At 37.5% G+C, this 15,706-nt stretch overlaps 1 protein-coding gene across 1 annotated transcript in view; it reads right to left on the bottom strand.

Moving 5' to 3' along the window:
• Positions 1 to 15,706, bottom strand: part of LOC147460826 (uncharacterized) — a 114,088-nt gene that overhangs the window by 44,246 nt on the left and 54,136 nt on the right. The window lies entirely within an intron of this gene.

The following is a 15,706-nucleotide window of genomic DNA, read 5'->3' as shown; positions in this document are numbered from 1 at the left end:
GTATAGCCTAGAAAACCCTTAAGGAAGCTATGGAGAAGTTATCATGCATATTTAGGCAAATAAGAAATTACTAAGTCAAGAATTTACCAATTAAAACTATAAATTTAACCTAGATTTGGATAAAATTAGATACAAAGGTCAAGTCTAGCTTTCGGATAATTTACCTAATGATTAAACGTCTTTTTTATAAGGAATAAGAAGTTATGGCACCTAAAAGGACCCGAGCCAATCCTACATCTGATGATGAGGATAAAACCCTAAAAAGAACTAGAGCGTCACACAACGATGAAGCTAGGCCTAGTAGTAGGCCTATGGAGGAGAGTCTTCAGGCGCTAGCGTAGCAGCAAATGGCCGATCAGTCCCAAGTGGGTTTCCCATTATTCAATTAAGTTTTTAAATAGTTTAAGTTTTTTTATAAGTTAACATTGCATACGTAAGGAGTGAGTAAGAATCAAAAAAGGAATGGTTGGTCAAAAACGGAAGGTAACTTTCAAGAAACCAACGTGTATTTGTTTATAAAGTAGGAAAGAATTGTTTGGGTTAAAACTGGTTGAATTAGGAAAGATATGATTGATCATCCTTAAGACAACTTGTCTCAAGACACCTCCGACTCCTTGGTATAAATTGATGATAATGATGGCTTTCCAGCGACGGATAAGTTGGTTACCCCCATGAACGATGAGTTTCTACTCCATGTCATGTCTTGATGTTTCTACATAAGTTAGGATACCGTTTTATCCTAGGGGAGCCGCCCGGTTGTATGGGCACCTGGAACCTTGGGTGGGGGTTTATCCACTTCGGATTGTGAATAAGGAATGGGTGCTGTTTTTTCACCCTTAGGTGGTCTTGAGACAAGAAGAGTACTTGTCATGGTTATTATTGGACAATGTTTTAATTGACAATACCCTGTCTTAAGTTGAAAGATGTCTGTTGGCAAAAAAAATGTTTTCAATACTATTTTCAAGGTCTGTTTTAATGAAATATGGTTATGAAGAATAAAAGAAATCATTATTTTAATTGTGATAAGAACATGGTAGTAATTAAATATCAAATGAATCATGTGTGAGTGCGGGGTGGTAAGTGGGGATTGACTAAGGTTGTCAATCAAGGACGGGTGGAACTCATTAGTCAGGTAACTATCCATCCCTGCGCACTAAAACGTTTTGAAAACTTCTTCATTTGGAAGAGGAGTCCACCAGCGGCTATGCCCTCACATATGTAGGGGGGAAGAAGCGTTGGTTGAAGATACCTTAGCCCAATTTGTGAAAGTTATAGGGCCGATTTTTTTTTTGTGGACTTTTAATACGTTGTCCCGTTCCTGCTACGAGACAGGACTAGGTCTTCTTCTAAGGCTATAGACCCAAGCCATTGTCAATGGTAAAGGTCTATTCCTTGGATTTTTCTTGTTTAGAGAATCTAATTTTTATCAGACCTAGATACCTATCAAGGATCCCATCCCAATCTTGGTAGAGGCGGGTTGGGGATCTTACAAGTGGTATCAGAGTGTGTGCTAATTAAATTCTTGGACCTAGGGAAAAGTTTAAGATGTTAGGTTGAAATAAGAGATCTTCGATAAATTCAATTAAAGAGGTAATTAATTTAAAAGAGAGAGAGAAGAAAGAGAGAGAATTATCCCCATCTTTGCATGTAGATTTCCATCAGGCCTACTGCAAATCCATGGATTTCAACATTAGGTTCATGAGAGCTTGCCTATCCCGACACTATTCAATGCGAAAAAGCGTGATGAAATGGCTAGATAAGAGATTTTTTCCTTCCACTTGGAGGATCAACTGGTCAGGATCTGGTGGAGTTTTCTTCATTGATGCAGGAGAGTTAGAAGGTTTAGAACTAAATATGAAGAGACTCAAATGGGCCGAAGATCTTCAAGTGATTGAAGTATACTTTTTCATTGGAACGGAGAATCGAGAGGAAACCCTTGTAATAGGTGATATCCAAGTATCACAAAATCAGTGGATGTTTGATCAGGTATCTAAAGTAATTTACCTACGTAGAATTAGGTCCATAGGTGTAGGCCCTAGTTTTAATGGACGAAAAGATGTTCTATATTTTGATCCTATATCTGATCCACCCAAAGTCCACAAGATTCTAGTGTAGGATTGTCGTCACCCTTGTACATAGTAGGACCTTCATGGATTGTATTAACTCTTGTACATATTATGGTTCTCATGGGTATGCTATAAGCAGTTTTGTTTATGGCTTGGCAATTGTCTTCATTTGGTACTCGTGTAAGTAGCCTTTACACTATTGCTCAAGAGAAAAAATCAGTACTAAAGCAAGTTCAACTCCCTACTTTCAAGGGAGAGGGACCCAATTTAGAGCGAGATGCCGAAGCATGGCTAGATGCTATGGACGACTATTTTAAAACTGCAAGAACTGTTCAGGAAAAGCAAACAATGTTGGGTATGTTCCGTTTCAGCGGAGATGCCAAACTTTGGTGGAAGCAACACTGGAGAGATAATCCCACGAGTACTCAATCTTGGGAGAAAATGAAGCAGGAAATCAAAGAACGCTATCTCCCTCTTGCACATCAGGCTATCAAGATGAACGAATTCTTTGGTCTACGCCAACTAGGACTTTCATTAGAGGAGTACTACACCAAGTTTCTGTCTTTACGATGCTATGCTCTTCAGATAACCATGGAGCAACAAATTTCCCGTTTCTGTCAAGTCCTCAATAAACCCCTGAGTACACGTCTCGAAGCCATGAGGCCTACATCAATACAGGATGCCCTTCTCAGGCCTAAGCCTCTTGCAGCCGAAGGAACCAACTCTACAAGGAACTATAATGGATTTAATAACTTTAGGGGAAGAGTCAGGGGCACTTTCAACCAAGGATATCAACAATGTGGAGTAGCTGCAACAGCGAACTTGGAGCATACCTTCCCAAACGTGAGGTGCTATGGATACAATCAAATGGGGCACTATAGAAATAATTGTCTAGAAGAGCAAAACCCCCGAACTACTGCTAGACCCATTCCTCAAAATCAAGGAGATAATCTAAGAGGACATAGAAATGGAGGATGAGGTAGAGGAAGAGCAAGAGGAGCCAAATCTTATGCAATCATGGGAGAACCAAGCTTAATAAATGAGGAAGATGAAAGAGCCAATCGCTTGGCTACAGTAAGTAATCCTAGAGCACAACAACTATAGGCAGTTTTGTAAACCACTATAAGTCGATAATGTAAAACTTTGAGTTACTTATATATTATAATGGTATACATTATTTCCTTTTCCAAAATTACTGAAGGAGTGTAAAGTTAAATTAGCATTCAATCAAAAAAATTAAGGGTTGAACTAGAAAATGAGGCAGAGGTTCTCGATAGTAACAAAAGAATTTAAATCTTGAGAATGAGATAGTTATCAAAAAACCAACTCACATACTTTGTGCACACGATAGTCTTCCTTGGAAAATGACCTAGATATGAAAGTATTAAGGTACGAGACTAATAGGAAGCCGAAAATAACTCTTGGTATGATACTTCTTAAAACCCTTTACATATTGTTGGTCAACCAGGTTTGAGCACAGAGAGCGTACCTCTTGTGCAATGGTGGAAGGTTGTGCCGAACGCAGATTGCTCAGAATGGCAAGAACACGTTGAGCGCGTTCAGATTGGCAAAGCTAGAATACATGATACTTGTCGAACGCTAATTACTCTGCATGGTCAGTTAGACAGAGGGCGTTCATGTTAACAAGGCGGATTTATGAGTCTTCTATGGAATTGGTTTAGCCTAGTTTTTTGAGATGATACAAATGGTTTGTAAAGGTTTTTAAGATGAGCTCAACACTGAGAGTTTCATGGGGAAAAGTTGACTAGCAAGTAACTCTAACTAGGGAAAGAAGTCTGCGAAACAGAGTAACCAGAGAACATTTAGTAAAATGGAAGGACTACCCCATTGAAGACACCACAAGGGAGGACGAAGTATCACTTTTCAAAGATTTTGCCAAATTCGGTTGAGATGAGGACATCTCAATTTCTTAAGTTGGGGTGATTGTAAGATTTTCAGTTTCTGAAACCTTAGAAATTGTACAAAGCCTGATCAAATTAACTTGGTTATTAAGAAAACATGGTAGAATGATCCAACTATGGAAAATATTGGTATTTTTGGAACCGTAACCAGAGCTTTACTAGGGTTAGAAATTTTTCAGAACCGAATTTCGATAAAATCTGAAAAAGTTACGGCCTCTGAAAGGTTACACTATGAATTTAATTAGTTAAGTAAAATAGAATGGTTTCAGTAATTATTACTACTAAAGACTTTTTATCCTAAGGTTCTAGAAATTGCAGATATTTCCAAGTTTAATGATTAAAAGTTAGGAAAAATAGCAAAAACCGATTCTGGAAGCTGAGAGGGAGGGCTGTGTGGGACAATAATGAATCTGTCCAAGTCAAAATTAGTAGCAGGGGGCGCCATCTTGAGCCTGGGGACTGCTAGAGGTGCAAGCAACTCCTTTTTTCAGCTTATGAGAGCTTGTGAGTGCGAGAAACCTATAAATAGGACCCCTTGCTTCACAGTTTGAGACAGACTCGGAGCCTTGGTAAATTCTCTCTCATCTAGAGAGACCTCTAGACAGAAATCACTAGAGACCAAAGCTCTAGTTTCTTAATCAACGGTAATTAGCACTAACATTTTTTAATTAGTAGAACTATGTTAACCTATTTATATTTTTCTTAATTAATTAAAGATTAAATCTATTTATACTCTTAAATTCTCTCTTAATTCAAAATTCTCTGCTGATTATTGAGATTAAGCTTAGGAACACTAAGCTAATTAATTATTATATTATATTAGGATTGAAATTACTTATTTTAACCATAAATGAATGATAATTATACTAATTAAATTTAATTTAAGATGAGATAATTAGCAGAGCTGTGTTAGGCTGTCATTATGCTAGAAAAATTATCTTGTAATTTTTTGAGTAATTTTTATAATTATTTAAGTAAAATTACACTATTTTTTAGAGAAAAATAAATCGGAAAATGATCAAATCAATCCAAAATGCTTTAAGATAATTATCAGAGGTAAATCACATCTTATAAAATCCATGATAATGATCTTAACCTCAGATAATTAGTTTAACTAATTATCTCAATAAAATTACATTGTTTTTAGGATCAAAAAAAAGGAGGAGAATCGCAAACTAATCCAAAATGCTTTGAGATAATTATCAGAGGAAAAAAATATCTTATAGAATCCGTGATAATTATCTTAAGCTTGGCGGATATTTTCCTGTATTGATAGGGAAATTCTCATTTCACAATATACCATAATTAAAAATGCAATACAACTTATGCCTATTTCTCAACTTTTACCCTTCTAAGGTCAGGACCTTATTAAACCATGCTCTGATACCACTTGTAAGGTCTCCAAACCCGCCGACACCAAAAGCGGGATGGAACCGTTGACAGGTCTCTAAGCCTACTAAAGTCGAAGTCTTTAAACAAGAAAAATTCGAGGGAATTCACCCCTTACCATTGGCAATGGTTTAGGTTTATAGCCCTAGAAGAGACTTAGTCCTGTCTCGCAATGGAAACGGGACCCAAACAAAATTTCCGGCCCTAAATCTTCATCCTTTAGATTAAGGTCTCCTTAGCCAACGCTTTTTTCCCTCTAACATATGTGAGGGCACAGCCGCTGGTGGATTCCTCATCCAAGTGAAGTTTCTACACGTTTTAGTGCGCGGGAATGGATAGTTACCTGACTAATCAGGTCCACCCGTCCATGATTGACAACCCGAGTCAATCCCCACTTACCACCCCGCACTCACACATGATTTTTTTTGTTGTTTACTTACTACCACATTCTTTCCACACTTAAAATAATGATTCCTTTCTAAAAAAAAAATTTCAACTGCATTTCCTTAAATCAATCTTTTAAAACAGCATTGAAGACATTCTTTCAGAAAACAGACATCTTTATACTTAAGACAAGATACTGTCATTTTAAGGTATCACTGACCAGTACTAACTTGTCTCAAGACCACCTATACAAGGGTGAAAAACGGCACCCATTCCTTATTTATATAACCGGGGTGGAAAAAGTCTTCACCCAAAGTCCGGGCGCCCATACGCCAAAAACCAGTTGCCCATACAACCGGGCGGTCCCTCTAGGATAAACTTAAAAGTACTATCCATAAACATAAACAAGCACGGGGTAAAGACTCCACACGTGCAGAGGTAACCGACTCCTCCATGATGGTATCTCCATCATTACTCATTACCTGGAGTAAAAATATTTCCAAGGAATCAGAGGTGTCTTGAGACAAGCTGTCTTAAGGATGGTCAAACATTTCTTTCCTATTTCAACCAGTAATAACCCAATCATTCCTTTTCTAATTACAATCATTGATCGTGGGTTTCGTGGAAGTTACCTTCCTTTTTCAGCCAGTGTTTTCCTTCTTAAACCTTCGTATGCAATGCTTAACTTAAAATAAAATCTAAAAGCTTATTAATGGCATAATTGAAAACCACCTGGGACTGGTCGTCCATCTGCTGTGGGCCAGGTGCCCGTAAACTCTCCTCTATGGGCCTATGGCTAGGCCCTGCTTCATGGTCGTTAGTTGCTTTGTTGCGTTTGTTACTAGTATCTTCATCTTCCGTCATAGGGTTTCCCCTGGTTCTCTTGGGGACCATTTCGGAAGCCTTATAAAAAGACTTAATCCATTAGAGGATTTATTGAATAACATTTATTTTTCCTTGTTTACTCAAAAATAAGGGTTTTGGACCTCGGTTAATTCTTTGGTACTTAGATAATTTTATTTCTTCAGTTTTTTTATCCATTATATACAAAATTGGTTACTTTTGACCAAAATATATACCTAAACTATTTATCTAAGGTTATGATAATTATAATAGATTTTCCAAGGTCTATTCCTTCTCTGATATTGATATCAAAGGTTTTCTATTTACTTTACTATATTTCCCTTTTTCATTTTTTCCAAAATTGGAGTAATTTTACTGGGATATATAATTAAACTAATTTTCTAGAGGTAGCATAGTTTTCACAGGTTCCTTGAGGTCTAATAAACCTTTGACAAAGTTCTCAATTCAATTTAAATCTATTTACTAATTTTTCCTATTTAAATTTCTCAAAAAACAGGGTATTTTAGCTAAAATATTTAGCTAGATTAACTTTCTGAACTTCTCCTAATTATCACGGGTTATGGAACACCTAAGTAACCACTGATAATTATATGGAAGCATTTGAATTCTATTTACTAATTTCCCCTATTAAAATTGTTCAAAAAATAGAGTAATTTAGCTAAAGTAATTAGCTAACCTAATTTTTTGAACTTCTCTTATTTATCACACGTACTTGAATACTCAACTAATCACTGATAATTATATGGAAGCATTTGAATTTCATTTACTAATTTCCTCATTAAAATTTCTCAAGAAACAGGGTATTTTAGTTTAGATATTTATCTAACTTAACTTTCTGAACTTCTCCTAATTATCACAGGTTATTGATCACCTAATTAACCACTGATAATTATATGGAAGCATTTGTATTTCATTTACTAATTTCCCTTATTAAAATTACTCCAAAAACAGGGTATTTTAGCTAAGATAATTAGCTAAATTAACTTTCTGAACTTCTCCTAATTATCACGGGTTTTTTATCATTTAGTTAACCACTAATAATTATATGGAAGCATTTGTATTTCATTTATTAATTTTCCCTATTAAAATTACTCAAAAAACAGGGTATTTTAGCTAAGAGAATTAGCTAAATTAACTTTCTGAACTTCTCCTAATTATCATGGGTTACTAACAATCCAATTAACTACTGATACTTATATGGAAGCATTTGTATTTCATTTACTAATTTCCCTTAGTAAAATTACTCAAAAAAATAAGGTATTTTATCTAAGATAATTAGCTAACTTAACTTTCAGAACTTCTCATAATTATCACGGGTTATTGATCATTTAATTAACCACTGATAATTATAAGCATTTGTATTTCATTTACTAATTTCCCCTATTAAAATTACAAAAAACACATGGTATTTTAGCTAAGATAATTAGCTATATTAATTTTCTGAACTTCTCCTAATTATCACGGGTTATTGATCATCTAATTAACCACTGATAATTATATGGAAGGATTGGTATTTCATTTACTAATTTTCCCTATTAAAATTACTCAAAAAATAGGGTATTTTAGCTAAAATAATTAGCTAAATTAACTTTCTGAACTTATTCTAATTATCATGGGTCATTGATCACCTAGTTTACCACTGATAATTATATGGAAGCATTTGAATTTCATTTACTAATTTCCCCTATTAAAATTGCTCAAAAAACAGAGTAATTAGGCTTAATTAATTAGGAAAACTTCTCAGAAAATATTAGGATAATTTTCTTAGATTAATAACTGTCTAAAGTATCTCTGATAAATAATTCAACTTGATCTAATCCTAATTAATATTTTTACCATTAATTCATGGCTAAATTGGCTAATTCCAGCCCGAATATGAGAGGATAAATAATTAGCTTAGTATTTCTAAGCTTAATTATAATAATCAACAGAGATTTATTAATTTAAAGAGGTTTAAGAAGCATATATAGGCCTAATCTTTGATTAATTCATCATTTATCCTAATCTAACCTTACTAATTGACAAGGATTAGGTTAATTACCGTTAGGATTAATCAATTAGAGGTTTAACTCTAATGGTTTTTGCGTAGTGTTTCTCCCTAGATGAGAGAGAAATTCTCAAGGCTCCGAGTCTAACAAGATATGAAGAGAATGGTCCTATTTATAGGTTTTTCTGAGCATCTGGCAGCTTTTGGCAGCTTTCCACTAGTCCAAGCAACCCCCCAGCTTGAAAATGGCGCATTTTTCAGACATCACTGCTTCTGGCCAGTTTCCACAGCTTCCATACTCACCCCATACCTTCCAGAATTTGCCTGTTTGATTTTTGCAGATTTTCCATGATGAAATTTGGAATTTCCTATTTAACTCTAGAACCTTAGAGTAAAGAAGTCTTTTGCTAATGATTAAAATGAAACCATTCAATTTTTGTTATTAATTAAATTTCCATGGTAATTTTCCATGTCCCGTAACTGTTCCCGTTTTTATCGGAATCAGATTCTGAAAATTTCTAGACATAGTAAAGCTCTGCTTATAAATCCAAAAATACCAAAATAATTAGTGTTTGGAGTCCTGCAGTAGCATTTCCCATTAAGTTTTTCAAGCTTAGTACAGTTTTGAAGGTTTCGGAAACTGGAAACCTTACAATCACCCCAACTTAAGGATTTGAGATGTCCTCATCTCAACCGAAATTGGGAAAATCCTTGTGAAGGGATACTCCATCCTCCCAAGTGGCATCCTCTGTAGGGTAGTCCTTCCATTTGACCAAATATTCTTTGATAACCCTGTTTCTTAAACTCCTTTCCCTGGAATCGAGAATACAATCTGGTTGGAGTTCAAGAATTCCTTGCTTCTGCATCACAATTTGTTCGTCATCTAGGGTATGATTTGGATTTGGGATGTAAGGTTTTAGAAGACTGATATGGAAGACATTATGGACCTTGAGATGCTCAGGCAATTTTAGTTTATAAGCTTGATCATTGATTACTTTAATCACTTCATACGGTCCACAATATCTGGGGCTTAGTTTTTTGTATTTTCCCAAGGATAGAGTGTTTCTTTTTGGCCGAACCCTTAGAAACACTTTATCTCCTTGTTTGAAAACCCGATCAGAACGTTTTTTATCAGCATATTGTTTCTGGCGATCTTTGGCTGCCTGAATGTCTTGCCTTATGGCTTTGCTTTGGGCATCCATTTCCTCTAACATCTGTTTTGAAGCTTCTACCCTTGTAGTAGGGTCAGAAAAATTTAGGGGTGATATGCACTCATGCCCATAAAGAGCATTGAATGGGGACATCCCAATGCTTTGATGAAAAGAAGAGTTATAGGCAAATTCCACCAAAGGAAGAAATTGGATCCATTTCCGGGGTTCTCTACCACAATAGGCTCTAAGGATGTCTTCAATGACTTGGTTTACTCTTTCTGTCTGGCCGTCTGTCTGGGGGTGATAGGATGTACTGGAACATAACTGAGTTCCTAAGGATTCAAATAAAGCTTTCCAAAATTTTGAGGTGAATTTTGCATCTTTGTCACTGACTATTCTCTTAGGAAGCCCGTGCAATCTGAAGATTTCTTTGATAAAGAGATGGCTTATGTCTGGTGTAGTATAAGTTGTTTTTACAGGCATCAAGTGGGAGACTTTAGTCAACATATCTACTACCACAATAATGGAGTCGTAACCCCCTTGAACAGTGGGAAGTCCTGTTACAAAATCCATGCTTATGAGTTCCCACTTCATCTGAGGAATGTCTAAAGGTTGAAGTTTTCCTGGCATCATGACTCGTTCAGCCTTAATCCTTTGACAGGAAAGACATTGTCTGATGTAGCGAAGTATATCTCCTTTCATTCCTGGCCAGAAATAGCTTTTCCTTATGGCATTAAGGGTCTTTGCATAGCCGGGATGGCCGGCAACTGGAGCATTATGTCCTTCATAAAGGATTAACTCCTTTAACGTCGGATTTTTAGGAATGTAAAGCCGATACTTATAATAGAGAAGCCCCTCTTCTAGTGAATAATCCTTGATTTTGTCTTTCTCTTTTTCTTTTAGATCCGGTTGATTGATAACCTGTAAAAGTTTTTGATAATCCTTATCTTCCAGGGAAGCTTCTTTAACCTTGTAGAGGATGGGATTGTCAACTGTGGATATAGCCCCAAGAAAAACCTTACGGCTAAGAGCGTCAGCGACCACATTCTCTTTCCTTGGTTTATACTTTATCTCAAAGTCATATTCCTGTAACAGTTTAATCCATCTTCTCTGCCTCATGTTGAGTGTTGCTTGTGAGAAAATCCATTTTAAACTCTCATGATCGGTGATTAATTGAAATTTTCCTCCTAGAAGGTAATGCCTCCATAGTTATAGAGCATGGATGACAGCTAGAAGTTCCAAATCATGAGTTGGATAGCTCAGCTTGTGGATTCTTAATTTTCGTGAAGTAAAGGCGACAGGTCTACCTTCTTGGTTTAAGACTCCTCCTATAGCAAGACCGCTGGCATCTGTTACTACTTCAAACTCTTGAGTGAAGTCAGGAAGTTTGAGTACGGGAGCTGATGTGAGATTTTGTTTTAGCTTGAAGAAACAATCGTCCTGTTCTTTCCCCCATGTAAGTTTGGCTGACTTTTTAAGTAGCTGCGTCAGGGGAGCGGCGATAACTGCATAATCTTTGACAAAGATTCTATACCATCCTGTAATCCCCAAAAATCCTCTAATCTCACTGACTGTTTTGGGTTGTGGCCAATCTATTATATCTTTAACCTTTGCGGGGTCTACTGAAATTCCTTCAGGATTGATTATAAAACCAAGATAACTAACTTCTGGTGTGGAGAACACACATTTACTCATCTTGGCGTATAACTGATGTTGGCATAGAAGATGGAGTACTTTATGTACATGGTCTTCATGATCTTTTTCATCCTTAGAATATACCAGGATATCATTGAAAAACACCAACACAAAGTCATCCAGATATTCTCTGAATATATCTTGCATGAGACGGTTAAAAGTGGCTGGAGCATTCGTAAGGCCAAAAGGCATCACTATGAATTCATAATGCCCATACCGGGTGTTGAAAGCAGTTTTGTAAATATCTGCCTCCTTAATCCGGATTTGGTGGTAACCTGATCTCAGATCAATTTTTATGAACACCTTGGCTCCATGTAACCTGTCAAGCAATTCATCGATGCGAGGAATGGGGTACTTATTCTTTACTGATACCTGGTTAAGCCCCCTATAATCAATGCAGAGACGTAAGGATCCGTCCTTCTTCTTTTGGAATAGAACAGGTGCTCCCCAAGGTGAAATGCTTGGTCTTATGAATCCCTGCTCAATAAGCTGACGAAGCTGTTCTTTTAATTCAATAGCTTCAGGGAGGGACATTTTGTAGGGTCTTCTTGAAATTGGTTCACTACCTGGGAAGGTTTCAATTTCGTGGTCTATATCTCTGGGAGGAGGTAAATTCGAAAGATCTTCCGGAAATATATCCGAAAATTATTTAAGCCATTCTGGAGTTGGGTTGTCCATTGAATCATCTGCCTTGTTAAGTTTTACTACAAAGATCTGTTGCCCTTTTCGTAACCCCTTCAGAAGTTGGCTAGCCTTGACTAAATGAGCCTTAGGTTTCCCATTTAATCCCTGTACTAATGTTTCTTCACCTAAGTGATTTTTGAAGGTTATGTTCCCTTGAGCACAGTGAATTTGGGCTTGATTTTTGATTAGCCAATCCATTCCTAGGATACCATCACAGATTCCTACTGGAAGAGTTCGGAGGTAGGATGAAGTCAGGGTTCCCCCTAGTTCAAACTCAACTTTCCCAGCGGTAAATTGAGATAGAACCTCTTTCCCATTTGCTAATTCTACTACTAATTTCTTGGTAGGATATTGGTTTAATTTAAGTTTTCTTAAACATTTTGGAGAGAGAAAAGAGTGTGTGCTGCCACAATCTATAAGTAGTTCAAATTTTTCACCTTCTCTATTTGCAGTGGTTTGGATGACAACGTATTGTTGCCGAGCTCCAGGATTATCAATGGCGGCAAAAAGAGTAGCTCTTTCATCTTCCTCATCCTGCAATGTGGGCTCTCCTAATGCAGCATAAGTTCTGGCTCCTCTACCTCTTCCTCTTCCTCGTCCTCTATTGCCTCTACCTCTTTGATTATTCCCTTGTCCTGTTTGAGTCTGAGAAGGGGTTCCAGTAGCAGTTTGAGGATTTTGGCCCTTAGGACATTGACTCCTGTAGTGTCCCATTCTATTGCATCCATAGCATCTGATGTTGGGAAAAGTCTGCTCTATATTGGCTGCAGCTGACACTGCCCTTCGCTGACTTCCTTGATTATAATTCCCCCTTGCTCTTCCTCTAGAGTTATTGTAGTTGTAATAGTTCCTGGCAGGAGGGTTTCCTTCCGCTGCAAGTGGTTTAGCTCTTAGAAGAGCATCTTGAATAGAGGTGGGTCTCATAGCTTCCAGCCGGTTACTCAAGGGTTTGTTTAAGCCCTGACAAAAATGAGCAATCTGTTTTTCCATAGTCATTGGTGGGGCGTAACGTCGTAAAGACACATATTTGGTATAATACTCTTCCAAAGTAAGCCCTAACTGTTTGAGGGCGAAGAACTCATTCATCTTGATAGCTTGGTGAGCTGGAGGAAGATATATTTCTTTCACTGCCTGCTTCATTCTTTCCCAAGAGGGACTAATGGAAGGATTATCTCTACAGTATTGTTTCCACCAGAGTTTGGCGTCTCCAGTAAGTCTGAACATTCCTAACATTGCTTGATTCTCTGAAGCAGTTCCTGCTGCCAAGAAATAATCATCCATGGCGTCGAGCCATGCTTCAGCATCACGTTCTAAATTGGTTCCTTCTCCCTTGAAAGTTGGGAGTTGAACTTGTTTTAACAGTAGTTTCTTTTCCTGGGTGGGAGTGTAGAGACTTTTGGCAATTCCATGGGTTTGTATTTAATGAAGATGTTTTAGTGTTTATACTACTTTTGTTTTGTCATGCAGTTCTCTAATTTTTATACTTTTTAACATACTAAAAACGGAGATCTGACAATCATTAACACCATTTCAATTTAACTACACAAACATGTCATAAAACCATGGTATATACAAAGGTTGATACAACACTGACTCATACTATGTACAAGATGGACTCATACTATATACAAGATGGACTCATGCTATATACAATGTGTGATTCCCTAAATCAACAACCTCTTTACCACTGGTGGGTCTGACAAGGGATCAAAAAAGATGACGTCTTTTGGTCCCCTAAACCTTAGGCCTACCCTCATGGGCCTGATCCTACCTGGGTATATTATTGTGGCTACCTGATCATAGACCCACTGATTTTGTAACACTTCTACCCCATCTATCACAATGGTCTGATCTGGATCTTCAGTCCCACTAAAGAAGAAAACTTCGATGGTCCGAAGTGTTTCTGCCCACTTGAGTCTTCTTAGGTTGAGTGTCAACCCTTCTAACTGACCCGCATCAATCAGGAAAATTCCGCCAAACTGTGACCAGCTAATTCCCCATGTAGGAGGAGGGGAAAACATTAAATCTAGCAATTGCATGATGCTCTTGCGAAGTACAAAGTTGTTGGAGCTGCAAGCAGCCTCGAACATGATGTTGAAAACCACAAACTTTTGGTAAGCTTGGCGGATATTTTCCTGTATTGATAGGGAAATTCTCATTTCACAATATACCATAATTAAAAATGCAATACAACTTATGCCTATTTCCCAACTTTTACCCTTCTAAGGTCAGGACCTTATTAAACCATGCTCTGATACCACTTGTAAGGTCTCCAAACCCGCCGACACCAAAAGCGGGATGGAACCGTTGACAGGTCTCTAGGCCTACTAAATTTGAAGTCTTTAAACAAGAAAAATTCGAGGGAATTCACCCCTTACCATTGGCAATGGTTTAGGTTTATAGCCCTAGAAGAGACCTAGTCCTGTCTCGCAATGGAAACGGGACCCAAACAAAATTTCCGGCCCTAAATCTTCATCCTTTAGATTAAGGTCTCCTTAGCCAACGCTTTTTTCCCTCTAACATATGTGAGGGCACAGCCGCTGGTGGATTCCTCATCCAAGTGAAGTTTCTACATGTTTTAGTGCGCGGGAATGGATAGTTACCTGACTAATCAGGTCCACCCGTCCATGATTGACAACCCGAGTCAATCCCCACTTACCACCCCGCACTCACACATGATTTTTTTTTTTGTTTAGTTACTACCACATTCTTTCCACACTTAAAATAATGATTCCTTTTTAATTTTTTTTTTTCAACTGCATTTCCTTAAATCAATCTTTTAAAACAGCATTGAAGACATTCTTTCAGAAAACAAACATCTTTATACTTAAGATAAGGTACTGTCATTTTAAGGTATCACTGACCAGTACTAACTTGTCTCAAGACCACCTATACAAGGGTGAAAACGGCACCCATTCCTTATTTATATAACCGGGGTGGAAAAAGTCTTCACCCAAAGTCCGGGCGCCCATACGCCAAAAACCAGTTGCCCATACAACTGGGCGGTCCCTCTAGGATAAACTTAAAAGTACTATCCATAAACATAAACAAGCACGGGGTAAAGACTCCACACGTGCAGAGGTAACTGACTCCTCCATGATGGTATCTCCATCATTACTCATTACCTGGAGTAAAAATATTTCCAAGGAATCAGAGGTGTCTTGAGACAAGCTGTCTTAAGGATGGTCAAACATTTCTTTCCTATTTCAACCAGTAATAACCCAATCATTCCTTTCCTAATTACAATCATTGATCGTGGGTTTCGTGGAAGTTACCTTCCTTTTTCAGCCAGTGTTTTCCTTCTTAAACCTTCGTATGCAATGCTTAACTTAAAATGAAATCTAAAAGCTTATTAATGGCATAATTGAAAACCACCTGGGACTGGTCGTCCATCTGCTGTGGGCCAGGTGCCCGTAAACTCTCCTCTGTGGGCCTATGGCTAGGCCTTGCTTCATGGTCGTTAGTTGCTTTGTTGCGTTTGTTACTAGTATCTTCATCTTCCGTCATAGGGTTTCCCCTGGTTCTCTTGGGGGCCATTTCGGCAGCCTTATAAAAAGACTTAAT

The sequence above is a fragment of the Adiantum capillus-veneris genome, chromosome 3, assembly GCF_014529385.1.
Source record: "Adiantum capillus-veneris isolate H3 chromosome 3, ASM1452938v2, whole genome shotgun sequence".
In the NCBI taxonomy this organism is placed as follows: Eukaryota; Viridiplantae; Streptophyta; class Polypodiopsida; order Polypodiales; family Pteridaceae; genus Adiantum; species Adiantum capillus-veneris.
Note: the sequence above shows the minus strand (reverse complement) of the source record. Positions and strands in the feature narration are given on the sequence as shown.